Below are 10,758 nucleotides of genomic sequence, written 5' to 3'. Positions count from 1 at the left end.
TACAGTCACAAATACTGAGGCCATTGCTTATATATCACGAAATAAATATTGAAACAATCCTCAAAGAGGAACTGTACTCGGAGGGGAAGACATCACATCGAACTCACAGGAACATTAATCAGCGTACATAAGTGTAACCCTCCCCTGTGCACAGACCCTTCAGCTCTTATTATTTCCTTGTACTGACCTCCAAGTTCTGGTAAATCTCTAGTAATTCTGGCCTCCATACAAAAGCATTAGTCCTGCTTACTCACGATTCTGACAGGGCTCCCATCACAAAAGCCAAATCTGCTCCCTGCAGGGCGCCACGGGGAAGTGTCCTGCTTCCCTTCTCAAAGCTATAGCAATTTGTAGTAGTTGAGTCCGGTTAGTCACGGCTTTACAGACGGTCATGAAACATTTGTTCCAGCTGCAGGTTTAAATCTCCGGGCCCCAATTTCTTAATAAAATAATCCAAGTGGAATTTGTGTGAGCTCTCTCCAGCTGTGAGCTTCTGGAAATATCACCTTTGACCCCACCTGCAAACTGCGCTGTTCGTATGAAAATGTCAGCTTGCACTTCGGTTTACAGTGTTAGACTGTACTTACTCCACAGGGAAGTGTAAACGAAATATCAGCCTGAAGGACAAAGGACGCTTCTTTGAAGACAACAACGTCCACATTTTAGCCAAAGGGGACAGATGGTTTGAAAAGAGTAGTAAAGAGTAATAAAGGATGCCATATATGTCAAACTGGGTTTTCTGGACATTAGTGGGTCGTTAGAGTACAATTCATCAAATACAGCATTAAAAGACATAGTCATGTGAGTTCCTGGTGTGCACCAGCCACAGATATTTCAAATGAACCCCCAACTCCACACTTGTCTTTTAGAACTGGAGAAGCTACTTGGATGAGTGGTGAAACGTCTTCAAGAGACCCCAACAAGTTCATTGTTTCAGCTTGTTTTTCAATAGACCATGACCTGAATGCCTTAGAACCTCCCCAGACAGAAATATCAGCTGTTATACAGAGTCAAAACACATTATTTGAGCACAGCTTACTCAAACGCTTAATGTTAAATAGTTAAAAATAAAATAAAGCTGAGATCAGAAGATTTTCTACTTCCCTGTTCATTTTGGAGTTTTGGAATATGTATGCAAATTTATACCTTTGAGACATGATATATTGCACAATTTTTTAATATTTAAAATCCCAACCAGTGAAACTTTGGTGTGTAGTTTAAATTTGCTGGAGAAGGCAGCGTGCACACTCTCACTTGGACACACTCAGCACCAAGGCTGCCGTTTTTATTCAGCCTCACAAATCCAAATTTGGCTTGTCAGACCTCACTACTCACAAACATGGCAGTGAGTCCAGGCTTTGAAAACAACCTCTCAGACTGGTACGGGTGATATTACAGATGTTGAAGCCTGCCCATGTTTACAGGCTGTGGTCAGTGAGTCAGTTCTGAGCTACTGGATTGCATCATATTGCACAGAACAGACATTACGGTCACTCAGGTAAATACTCACCATAAAACGTCAACTCGCCATGAATTTCTGTATTCAGATTTGATCAATGAACACATCATTAACTTTACATCTTTATTTTACCTGTCAAAGTGTCACACATTTAAGCATCACTATGGAACTCCACTAATAAAAATACATTTTTGATTAAATAACGATTTTTTTCCCCCCTAAAAGCAATCAGACACCTATTTCAACCTATTTCAGATGTCATCATAACCATTTATATTTTATCATAGAAAGAAAATTTGAATAGGTTTCAAAGTTTGCTACCTGTTGCAGTCGTGTAATCTGGACTCTGGATGAAGGACGCCACCTGCTGGACAGGCTGCGTTGCCCATGAGAGATTGACGTGATAATAAGGAGGAGTTTTAACAGGACAAGCAGGCTGATGTGTGCTTGTGCATACATGCCCAGTATTCTCCCTGTTATTCGTGGGAAATCACAAGGGCTATACAGATTCTGACAAACTTTTTATTTATTTATTTATTGATCTTGGAGTGACTGAATCCAATACTTCTGTCTTCTTTTGTTCCAGCCTGGAAGATGGAAGATATCCGCTCACGCTGCCCCCCCCCGCTGGACGTACACAGCTCACTGTGTAACTGTTAATGGTTGACACATTAAGAATATACAGGTGGAAACAGTTAACTGCAAAGTGTACTAATGGATATGCTCGGTGCAGCCACAAGTTGTCAACTCAGTCAATAAGGATTGCTTAGTTTAAAATAAAAGCAGTGCATTCTTACAATAATAAATAAAAACATGCGTAGCCAGTCATTTCTGGAGGTCCAGGCCCCACCTGCAGCCCCTAACCACCAACAGGGAGTGTGTAGAGGTGGTTCAGACCTATAAGTACCTGGGTCTACAGCTGGATCACAAAGTGAACCGGCCGGCTAACATAGACTCAGTATACAAAAAAGGTCAGAGCCGTCTCTGTTTCCTCTGTCGGAAGCTGCTGGACAAGTTCTACCAGACTATCGTCGCCAGTGCCCTCTTCTACGCTGTGGTGTTCTGGGGAGGCAGCACTAAGAAGGAGGGCATCTCGTGGCTGGACAAACTGATACAGAAGACGGCCTCTGTGCTAGGGGCAGAGCTGGAGTCCCTGACATCGGTGGCAGAGGCAAGGACCTTGAACAAACTCCGGACCATTATGGACAAATCGACTACCCTCTACATGACACCATAGTCAGACAGATAAGCTTGATTTAGAATCACCAATGAACCTAACGAGCATGTCTTTGGACGGTGGGAGGAAGCTGGAGTTCCTGCAGAGAACTCCATAAAGAGTTTGGCCCCAGTCGGCCTGGATTCAGACCCAGAACCTTCTTGCTGTGAGGCTAACCACAATGCCACTGTGCCACCCCCTATATTATTATATAACTTAAATATCTTTATATCTGTTTCTATGTGATGAGGATACTAGACACCAAATCTAATATAGCGCTCTCCTATTTAATATATTGCTTCTGATAGCTAGCCACTTTATTAACACATACTCCTATGTACTACCAATACACACTGATTTTCACACACTCACATCCAAGTTAGATAATCTTAATTTGTTGTAATTTGCAGGTCCTTCCACATCTTTGGCACGGACTGTGGATTGAGTGATGACAACATACTCTGTATAGATAGATAGATAGATAGATAGATAGATCTTTAACTGAACTTTAAGTGGTTCTGATCATTTACAGAATCACAACACAAAGAGAGGCTCAAAAAGGCTATAGCCAAAATAGCCAATTTTTTCTTTCTGAGAAAATCATTTCATTTCTCAGGAGGGCAGAAATTATTACAAGTGTCAGCTAAGCAGGAATAAATCCAGTCCATAAAACAAAAGAAGGATCAGAACACCAGGCCATAATTCACTACCAAATCCTAATATAAAAGATTTATTCACTGTAATCAAAACCTTCTTTCTCTTAACTCAACCAGAGCCTCTTGTGCTGTCATCCGTGAGGATTTTTATAAATAGACTACTGAATGTGCCGTTGAACAAAGTCCAGTACTGGAGAACAGACATGGCTGCACCGAACCAAACAATGTCATGGTTGTGAAAAGGTAACAAACAGAATCTCATGTCTGTGTCAGACCAATCGAAACAGTTCCACACTTTAATTGTCTGCATATCAACCTCTGTCTCACTGCATGCTGTCAGGCCACCACAGTGCCACCCCCACAGGCCTGAAATAGTAGTTGTGTCAAGTTCTTTTTCCCAGTGAAAGTTTTGGGAAATCGTACATGAAGAAACACTTTCTTGATACAACTTAGTGCGTTCTCTAGCAATTTCCTGTAGCATTTAAGTGGTGAAATAAGTAACTACACAACCTCTTATGTCCTTTTGTAGTACTGAATCTTTTCAGCCAAAAACAAATACACTGGAAAATGAAACAAAAACTCAAACTGTAGTTATCACATTAAACAATAGCCTTTGCACCCAATCACTTTGAAATTGATGCTTTTTGGCATTTACATTCCTTTTACTTAGATGCTTATCCCTTTATAGGGCGCTCATTGAATTACTTAGCCCTAGAGTGTTATTGTATGGCATACTTTTGTGAAATATTTCAATTTTTTTTATTTTCTTGGAACAAAATCAAGATTAATGAATTTACCATATGGTTTCTTGCCCTTAAGTAATACACAAATGTATTTAGAATATTAGAAGATAAGTGCTGATTCAGACACTTGTCAACATACACATTATCACATTAGACAACATTAGGACACTTCTCTGTGGTACCTAATAAAGCAGTTATGCTCAGCGTTCATGCAGAGGTGGACCTTGCAGACCACATTTGAGCCTGATTTGACCTGAGAATGTTGCCTTGATCTTCTCTGATTGGCTGGGTGGAAACCACATGCTTCTAAACTGCACTGAGAGGCACAGGGACGCAATTTAATATGTGCGCTGAAGTTACCAAATATGACTACTTGCCCCATAAAGGGTTAAACCATCTCTTAACCCTGTAATGTCAAACATATCATATTTTATACATGAGTATTTGAGAGCCCTACATCAGCAGCGTGACATTTATTTTCCCCTGAAAAACCTGCTGCATACAATCAGACACATGCAGTGCACCGTTAATCCACCAGGGATCAGTAATCCACGCACCTGACAAGAGCTGCCCTCAACCAGTAACCCACAAGTGAATTTTCAATGATATTTTTGTCAATTTTGAAAAGATTAAAGGGGAAAAAAACTTTCATAGGAATATTTGATGGATTAATGCAATGTAAAACTTAATTTTTCATAATTTATAGTAAAACCGTGTTGAAAATGTGTGTATCAATACAGATGCAGCAGATTTACAGGTAATTTATTTATATTAATTAACTAATTATTAAACAATCACTTAGTAACTGTTGTAGAACATTTAACTCATTATTTTTCTGAACATAAACACTTCAACAAGTATCCGTTCGCTACACTATGTTAATCAGGGAATTCCCTCGGTAACAGAAAACCACTGAAGACCAGCATTTACTTACTCAGTTATTTAACGTGTAAACTGAGGTATTAAAACACACTCAGCTCTATTAATTAACCAGTAAAATGGTTGTACAGTAGCTTCTATTGTTGTACAGACATGGGCAGCCATGGCAGGATTGTTTGTAAGAGAGATTACTATGTAGCAATACGTGTGTGTTGTTGTCCTTGTCTATGTGTTCTTCGTCGAGGGCTGATCCTCCATCCTCATGAAAACAGTTTCTTTCTTTTGTGAAGAGCTGGTGGTTGAGGTGACGACAGTGTGAAACAGTGAACAACCCCTCAGCATGTGGCATTAATGCATCCCCATTAGCTTTGAATCAAAACCTTCAGTCGATCATTAGTGCTGTTACTTAGGTCACCACTGCTGCACTTCCTGTGGGTCCACTTCGATGGAAAATGATGGAAGATGTTTGATTACAATGAAATAGTTCACAAGCACAAACAACTTTGAGTAGCCTCCCTCAATGAGATCAGTGTGTGACTGGCAGGTTCAGACCCACTAGTTACCAAAGCAGGACATGGTGTCCAAGAGCATTCTGTTTTTATTTGATTCAATCAAAAACATTTTCAAAACAAAACACTGAATTTTTTAAAATATCAGCTCCACTACTGACTGTGTCTGTTATTCCTGATGTCTTGTCTTTCCTCAGTCATCGCTGTGTTGCTGTAAGAGAGATCATGGCATAACCATAACACCTGCATCAGCTAGTGGATAACGTTGGAGCAGCTCACATCTTCTGAGCAGGAAGGAGCGACACTGAACGCTTCCTCACTGCTGTCTCCAAAATGTAATGATACACAGACACCATGGGCAGATGGTCCTCAAGGAACTGGCTTTACACAAGGACTTTCTAAACCTGTGGACAAAGATTGTTCCTGAGAAGGACGGATGCTCTCTGGACAAGATCCTGAAGAACACAAAGGTACAGAGGCCGCTTGTGTCTTTGCAGCCTTGATTGAGGCCGATTATGAATATGTAATAAATGTTTTATCAGATGTAGCCTTGAATCCCTCTAAGTTTGTAATTATACTCGTTCAAATAATCTAAATAGACTTCTCCGCATCTTGATCCAAATGGTCGTTGTCTTAGGTGCATCCTTTAATTTTCTACTCAACAGTCTTAAAATGTGTATGAAGCAGTTTTTATTTAAAATGCACTAAATACATGGAGTGGACTTAAACGCTTACTGTTTCTAAGGAGACTGAATACAATAACAATGAGTTGGTCCAAATTTCAAAACCAAATCTCGGCAACCCTGTTTTTAGTAACTGTAGGCAACAAGTTGACAAATACTAAGTTATAGCCACTGAATTTATTTGATTAAAAACCATGTTAGAATTTACTGTGTAGGTGAGGAACCTGATAGCTGACGGCTCTGCCTCCCATTCTACTTTATTAAACTCCATGAGCCACAAGAGAACCTGCACATTGAGAGTGAAGGGTTATGTGATGGGGATGAGAGAGGTCAAGTGATCAATGTGGTCAAAGGGAAGAGATGAGAGGGGTAAAATACAGATATGGATGATGATAATTAGACATGCAGCAACCAGGGCCGCGTCTCAGGAAGCTTTGACTTGGTTCCTGTAATTAAAGGAAGAAGAGGAAGCAAAGAAAAGAAAGGGACAGGGAGGGTGGGGGGTTTAGAACTGAGACGAATGGAGAGAGAGGTGCTGGACACAACTTTTATGGGAAAGCACAGGAAATAGAATGACATGAGGCCTGGTCTTGTTCCTGAAAGTTATAATAGCATAAATTATAAAGACTCACAAAACTGAATCAAATGCTGTAAAAGTGTATATGAGGAACGTGCTGAATGACACGCTCTGTCACACTTGTGCTTTTCCTAGTATGACACAAAAACTATTGTATTATCTCAAGAGCTAGCGGCAGTTTTCTTGCCGACTGGCTGCAAATCATTTGGCTTTTGTAGCTGCAAGAATGAAAAAACATGAGCCCTGATTAAAAGGAGCAAAAATAACTGAGCTAATCAAGCATCCAGATTCATTCCCAAATGCTTGGCTCTAATGAGATCATTTGCAGGCTTTCTGATTAGCTGCACGGGCAGAGAAGTTTAATTAAAACCTGATGCATGCAGATGCACCAACAAAACAGAAACAACAGTAATGCAGCTTTGTTTGACTGTGCTTATACAGTGATAAATGCACCATTTGTTTTTTTTTTCTGCCATAAAACCAGGGGTTGTTTAGTTGTAAAGACTACTGAATGTATGATGCCAAAGTGGTTTTCACTCTTAAGGATCACCTGGGTGCTTTTTGGCATACGTTAGACAAGTGTTCATTTTTCTTCCTAGTGAGCTGTGGTTTCTGCATTGACATCGTGCCACAGATCCTATTTTTCTTCAGCTTCTTCTTTGATGGTGGACTTATGAAAACTGTCTGAAGCCAATGACGGAAGAAGGTTGCAGACCCCTGGACGTTGAAATAGGAATTCTTTTTAACTTCCTCCTTTGCTCTCTGAGATTTTGGCAGGATGACCACTTCTTGCAAGATGCAGTGCTGTCCCAGACTTTCTCCGCTTGTACGGCATGCAGTTGGCTGGGTTTCAGTGGAGCCCTGGAGATTTTGGAATCACTTTGGAAGCATTTCCAGACTGACAGGCGTCAACGCCGTCCCTATGGAGAGGTTGAGCGATTGAGTTTGATTGTGACGTAACATGGTTCTGAAATCTGTGCGCTGATCGCTTTTCTCTCATGGTGAAGGATCCAAATCAGACAGGACAGCTGCCATGTGTGTTAAAGAGTAGGTCTGTGTTGTAGGCAAGCACTATTTACAAAAGAGCCATCAAATAATGTAATATTTTCCCACACTTCCACTGATCTAAGCAATTATAAATTGAGGAAAATGAGGTAAAGTCTGAACTTAAAGAAGATATGTGAATATTTCTTGAATGGATAGAAATGTCCTGGATTCTCGGGCAGTTGTCAGGAAACTGCTCCGACATGAGACACTGTCCAGCACATAATACCTCAGAAAACACAATTTTTTACATTTTCACACACTGCAGTTTCTGTTTTAAAAAAAGCACGTATTTTTTTATAAGTGAAACTCAGAGGCAGATTTTGTTACCTTTAGACTAACTAGGCTAAGCAGTCTGGCTGATAATAATTCAGATAATGGGCACATATACCGATGAGGCATAACATTATGACCACCTTCCTAATATTGTTTAGGTCTCTAGGTCCCTTGTGCCTCCAAAACGGTTCTGACTCATCAGAAAATGGACATGAGCCTTCTGAGGGTGTCCCGTGGTGTCTGGTGACAGTCCTATGGGTTGAGGGGAGGGGCCCCTTTTTTCATGTGTGCCTGTGTCAGGCTGCATCCTCCTGGGGATGGCAGCTGCCATCAAGGAGTGTCATTGCTATGGGGTGGGGGTGCCTGGTCTGATCTAGGTGGGTGGTACAATGTCTAAGTAACATCCACAAGAATACCAGGTCCAAAAGTTTTCACGTAGAACATTGAATTGCCACAAGATGGTCAATGTTATTCACTTCTTCTGTCAGTGGTCATGATGTTACACCTGATGTATGTTTGAAGTATTGATTTTTCTTTAATGCAACTCTCTCTGAAAATTGAGTATGCTTTCAGAAACTATCTGAAATTCATATAAATTAAAATAGTACAGAACCTGACATACACAGTTTAGTCTAAACATTACATTCAGGGAAAATAGCTAGCCAACCTCCCTCAACTAGAACCCCAAAACCTCCAGTGCCTTGTGGTTGTTACAAAGACTTATGGTTTGACTGTTTTATAGTCAGGCGTAGTCAGTTCCTGAAGTGATAATGGTAATTTTGTTTAACTTTAAACAGAGTGAAAATTACTGTTTCCCCCCATTTCCAGTCTTTACGCTATGTTAACGACCTTCATATGTAGCAGACACACACAAGAGTGGTCTTCTCGTCTAACTGACTACCAGTCATTTTTAATGGAAGTCAGCGCTAGGAAGCTCCAACACTGATGCCTGAAGCTCGTCAGTGAGGGGCACCACATTAAAGGTGAGCCAGCTTCAACTTTTTTAGAGCTTGTTTGTTTTACCAGTTAATTTAGATGACAGCTTAATGCTGTTGTCACGTTAGTGGAAAAAAAGGCAACTGGCTACCAGTAATTTTCGATACAAGTTGGCTACAAAAAAATATATAAAGCTACAAACAGCAGCCCGACACTTGTCCCTGCATGACGGACATGACGTGCACCATATCAGAGTAAAGCTTTTTACGCTTGCCGGCGATTCAGCAACTAATCAAATGTGTTTCTTTCCACAATTTCCCAATTTTTAAACAGAGAACACGACAACAAAGTCAATGGGCTTTTAAGTAAAACTTCAGCAGTGATTTGCAGAGAATCTAGTTGGCCACGCTTGGCTGTGTGGCAGATGTGACACGCTACAAATCAAACTCAAGCTGGCCTCAACTTTTTTCCTTGGCTCATTTTTAACCAGATGATGACATTATGAGCTCTGGAACAATACTTCAGCACTAACTTGGCACCGACGTAGCCGTCCACTCTCATGGTGAGAACATAGCAAGCCTCTTGGCAAGAAGGCAAAATGCTGAACCGTTGGTTCAAGTTTATATTTAGCATGCTTACCATGTTTTGTGGAATCCAAATTATTTGTAAAGTTTAAAACATATTTTATATCTTGAACAACAGAAAGAGTTATGCTTAGTGTCATATTTCTCGTGTGTGTGGTTCCAATTGACCTGAAGCCCCTTTAAAAGCAGCTCTGTGATGCGGCTGCTGTTTGACATAGTTAGGGAAATTCCATCTTATTAGACCTAATTATCATTCTTCAATCTGTTTCTTGTTAAACAAGGTCCAGACAGCAATCAGCAAATGCACACACACACACACACACACACACACACCCACACACACACAAATTCAATGTGGTCTTAATTTTCATTAACGTGAAGACGCTTGGCGGGTTGGCAGGGGAGCGGGCGAGTCTCACGGTACTTTAAACATAAAACATATCTAATCCTGTGATTCGATTAGCAGAACACCATAACACATCACTCTTCTCAGCTCGAAACTACACACAGGTGGTCAAACACACTCACAGCTCCTGAGAAGTCATGAAATGCTAATAGTAACGCTCGCTGCTCCCCACAGGAGGGCAACAGAGGCTCATAAAAACTACATGGTGCTCACTTTTACAACAGAAGTCTATTTAACCTCTTTAACTACTGGCCAATCATTTAGGAAGCTGGACTGTGGGCTGAAAGAAAACAGTTTCTTACCCCCTGGCAACATTTGGAGCAGGAACTTTCTCCTTAATGTAATCCAGTCCTCTCCTCAAACTCAGAAAACAAAGCATGGATACATCTTCCTGACATATCTGTTTGGTTCCAGCCTTTTGTTCTCTCAAAGATCTTGGAGGCTTTTCTACTCCTTCTCGATACTGAAGCCATATAACTCCTGCCTTGTCCAACTTGGAACGTCATTTTATATTATTCTTCAATGCACCGATTCTGCCCAGGATCTAATCCGCCGCTCCACTGCAGAGATTCATACATCTCCCTCACGTGGGTGCGGGCCTCTAGTCCTGTGAAGGGCTTACAAAAAATATGAACCCACAAAAGCAGCCAAAGCATGTGTTTTTCAACAAGCTTATGCATACGCAGGTGTCAGATATTGAAACAATAACGGATTAACTGTATGAAGAACATTTTTGCACATCAAGCTGATCTAATTTTTGCTGCATATATATAAACTTTGATGCATACAA

Source organism: Chelon labrosus, assembly GCF_963514085.1.
Source record: "Chelon labrosus genome assembly, chromosome: 8".
NCBI lineage: Eukaryota > Metazoa > Chordata > Actinopteri > Mugiliformes > Mugilidae > Chelon > Chelon labrosus.
This window is presented reverse-complemented; position numbering follows the sequence as displayed.